The following is a 4,856-nucleotide window of genomic DNA, read 5'->3' on the forward strand; positions in this document are numbered from 1 at the left end:
ATAAATCACAATACTTTTTTATCTTGGAACCAGAGACCATGTCCCTTTGTCCTTCTAATTCCTCAGATTCAGTATGTATGCTAGCCATGTGATAATCTTCAATCTTTGGCTGATACCTTGATCTATACATGAGAAATACCTGGCATAAAAAAACCCTGAGTTTTGAAGCATTGGCTGATGACCTTTATAGAAGTCAGAGTCACAGCAACTAAATTTGAGGTTTTTGATTTGCGTATTTGGATATAATTTTGCAGTCTGAGCAGATGATCTACAACCTGGCCTCAGAGATCTGCCTGCAGTAAATTGTAAGATGTGCCTTCTTTTTTTTTTAACCTCCAAAAGTGGAAGGGATGAGTCAGCCCATCTGGGATTTTAAACAGCCAGTTCCAGGGACACTGCACAGCCCAAAGCCATGCCTCCAGCAAATCACTATTAAAAATATTCTCTGCTAGGCAAGACCGCCTAATGTGTCAACCTTGACTGCTTCCTGTAAGTAAAAGGAAATATTTAGAAGCAAAAACAACAGAATTACTATTGAAGGCAATCGTAAGGTTACTTCCTTCATTTGCCTTTGAAAATATGGTGTGTGTTTTATTCCCTGATAGCCTTGATGTTTTACACGAACAGTCAGATGTAACTCATTTTACCAAGGACGGATGAAGTTGAATCAGTTTTCTCTCTGAAAAAGCTAATAATGTGTAAATTGATATATAAATGTCGGTGATATATACTGTGTATGTGCACTTGAATGATAGTATAAGCTTTTTTCTGCACAGATATCAAGAATGTGATATTATTCACATAATTGCAAAAATTTAGACACAACAGGACAAAGAAGATATTTTAAAGAAAAAAAATGTGGAATCATGCAAATTTTGACAGGGTCTTTTAATGTCTGATAAGATATGTATTGAAAATTAGTATACTGAACATTGTTTATGATAGTAATAGGGCACTGGAAAATGATACTTACCTTTGAATATAAACCCTTTGTTCAGTTATTCTTAAATAGGATTTTAATGTCAATACCAGTATGTGCAAAATATTAATAATAAATGAATTAACATAAAGGAAAGTGCAGGTCACTGTTCACAGTAGGAGCTCAACAATGGTTACCTGAATTTGAATGTTATAAAGATAAGAGGGAAAACATGTTAAACCCTCCTGTAAACAGCAGATGACCCCTGGCAGGAGTCCCTTCTTTTTCTTAGCTTGATTAAAGACTTTCTTACTATTTAGGGTGATTATTTTTCTTCTTTAAATTTTCCAATATTCCTTTAATTTTTCTGCCCTGTTAGATATTTTATTATTATCATCAGAAATATATATATTTTTTAATCTTGGAAAGACAAATTACTTCCTTATATGCAGTTTTACTTTAAAGTAATGGTGCATGAAATACTTGTCATTGGAATCTGCTGTTATAACTCCAGACACAGCCTTTCAAAAAATGAAGTGCCATGTGCAATCAATGAGTGCATATACCGCTACGTAAGCTTAAAAATAAAACAAAATCTTTAAAAGAAGTTACCAAAGTCTCAACAGAATATTTTTTAACATCCTCATTCGTACGTTTAATTGGTATGCCTGTATCCTTCTGATGTCTACACTTCCCATCTGCTACCCAAGGACAGATTCACGGGGAGAGGACTACAGCAAAGGCATGAATACTGGAACCTGTGGTCCCTTGGGGGCCACCAATGTCATTACTGTTCTAAAGAAACTAAATTCAGGATGTACTGTGTATTCTCCTGGCTCTCAGAGACATTGTCGGTCACCATAAGAATTTTGGGGCTTCCCTGGTGGCGCAGTGGTTGAGAGTCCGCCTGCCGATGTAGGGGACACGGGTTCGTGCCCTGGTCCAGGAAGATCCCACATGCCGCGGAGCGGCTGGGCTCGTGAGCCATGGCCGCTGAGCCTGTGCGTCCGGAGCCTGTGCTCCACAACGGGAGAGGCCACAACAGTGAGAGGCCCGCGTAGCGCAAAAAAAAAAAAAAAAAAAAAAAGAATTTTGATGTTTGCCCACGATGGGTGAACCCATTGCACAGATTTAGGTAAATGAGTGAAATTGTCAGGCAGGTCTCTTGGGCAGCACTGTGGGGGACGGATTTCGGAAGAACAAGATTATTGTTAATGAGGCCAGTTCAAAAGTAGTGAGTAATATTGAGGTAAGAAGCGATTTGAGCCCAAAATTATGCTTTTATTTTTTTCCCTAAAATTTCGTTTGGCCTCCATTTAACTCTGGGAGTGGGTGAAGAAATAAAGATATGGGGGAAAAGAGAAATTCAGTATGATTCTGTGCATGGTAACACCATTCATTCAGATGAGGAAGGCAGAGGAAAAAAGATGTGTTGAGGTTGATGTTTCTTTGGAGGTACAGGGCGAAATATGTACTGGTCACATGGTATCCGGAATGGAGATGAAGATTTAGGAGTCATTAGGGTACACCTGGTTTTTGAAGCCTTAGGAGAGATTGAGCTCATCCAAGGAATGTGTAGAACAGTGTTCCTTAAAGAGGAGGGAAGAATAGTAGAATCCACTAAGCGTCATTTGCAAACTCTACATTCTGCTTCCCAACATCACAGGGGTGGAGAAGAAGCATGAATACTATGAAAAAACTCCCAGGTACTTCTTTGATATGCTGTCCTCTCCCAGGGGATGTGGACATTGATACCATTTTAAAAGTTCTCCAGGAGATTCTGATGTACACCCAGGACTAAAAACCACTAAAGGCAAGTGAAAGGGGAAGAAGGGTGAGCATTCCATCTAGGAGAAACAGAACTCAAATGAACAAGGCCAGACCTGATAATGTTCTCTAAAGGTGACAAGAACAACTACGGAATATTAGCAACTGTCACAAATTAAAGGATAACTTTGTATATGTAATTTCTGTGAAGGACTCATAGCCATTTATCGGGCTCTTCAACTACTAGTATGCCATCTGTCTTGTAAGAATTCAACAGCCACTGCTTTTCTAGAGATAACCAGTATTTCCAAGTGTTTCACATTGATTTGGTGACTGAATCTGACCACATTCTAGAAACTTTCAAACATGCTTTCATGTGTTTTTCTAGTTCCCTTTTGAGTGACAGCAAATTTCACTAGCTTTTCCCTTGCTCTCTTTTCTCTCTTTACTTCCCTTGTTGTCCCACCCCATCCATCTTAATTTTGGCATCCTTTAAGAATATACGTCCTGTCTCCAACTTATTCTTCCTCATTGGGTTCCTGGATGTTTAACTTTAGCTTCTTTCTGTTTGTTCCATAGTGAATCTCTCAAGAGATACAGTCTAGTCCATGTCCAGTTGGATTCTGATGGCAAATCAAATATAAATGTGAATTATGGAATTTTTTCTTGGTATTTTAAAATCTCTCCTAACGTCCATCTTGTCATCTCTCTTTTTACCTCTTTATCTTTTTAATTAATCAGTTGGTAGAGTGAAAATGCCAAGTCTTACTGCTTCCTCCTTAATTTTTCTGCACTTCAGTTCCTATTCTGTAAAATGGAGACAATTGCAATGCTTCCTCATGGGGCAATTACGAGGCGTATAGAAGGCTTTAGTTGTTATCATTACTTCCTAATGACACCTCCTTTTCCCCAAAAGTTTATAAATAAGTTTACCGGGATATAATTAATGGAAGCCAGACCCAAAAGTGCACAAGTGCACACACATCCACAGAAGCACACAGGCACACATACGTACATCTTGATTTGGATGGTGGTTACACAGGCATATACATTTGCCAAAGTTTTTCAAGCTGTATACTTAAGATGTATACATTTTCTAGATGTAAATCATACCTCAATAAATTACTGGTTGGAAAAGGTGTAATGAGAAGCAGAGCAGTAGAGCAGTTAAGATTGTGGGTTCTGGAACTGGATTTTGGATTAAACCCTGGCTCCAGTACTAACTGTTGGTGTGATTTGAGGCAAGAGATTGGCCTCTGTATTTCAGTTTCCTCATTAGTTAGATCTGGATAAAAGGACCTATCTCATAGAGTTGTTATGAGGACTAAAGGAAGTAATCTAAAATAGTACTTGGCACATCTTAAATGGCATATAAATGTTAGCTACTGTTTTCTAATATGTTTTCTTAAAATAATGGCGTTACATATTTCTAGGGTATGTGTCTTCTTTGTATATCCCATATCTTTACTTAGGTAGTGTCTTTTTTCATGCAGAGAATAAGCTTTTATACTTTTTTGTTACCTCTGTGTATGTCCAACATATGTAGCCTGATGCTACATTTAATAGGAGCAAAATCAACATTCATTGAACATTTACCAAGAAAGTCATACCAGATCAAAAGACAGTTTTTATTGTAAAAACTGATTAAATTGGGTATTCCTAAGTAGTAGTGAAAATTGTATCTGATTGATTTAAACCAAATCTACCCAAAGAATAATTATTCCTTTAGCAGCAAATTTTAAAATGGTATGAAAATAAGTTTGTGAGAAGTAAACGGATTTTCTTTTAACCTCAACTATTCTACTCAACCTTTCAGATCCCAGAAAATTACAGTAATAATAAATTGGAATAATGTCAGATGATGGAAAATTCAAATCCACATGGATAATTGTCTCTTCTAAGTAGAGAGTGGCTATGGTTCTGGAGCTTTAAACATTTAAATCTAAAAGACAAATGTCCTAGTGTTTTAAAATGATTCACACAGTGACCTTTTTCATTATGCATTTGAATTGTTTAAATCAAATTTTAATATGAAGTACAAAATCTGTTTGATTTAACAGTTATTTGTATGAATTAAAAGAATGTCATCAGGGCTTCCCTGGTGGCGCAGTGGTTGAGAATCCGCCTGCCGATGCAGGGGACATGGGTTCGTGCCCCGGTCTGGGAAGAT

This window comes from Physeter macrocephalus, chromosome 6, assembly GCF_002837175.3.
Source record: "Physeter macrocephalus isolate SW-GA chromosome 6, ASM283717v5, whole genome shotgun sequence".
Lineage (NCBI taxonomy): Eukaryota > Metazoa > Chordata > Mammalia > Artiodactyla > Physeteridae > Physeter > Physeter macrocephalus.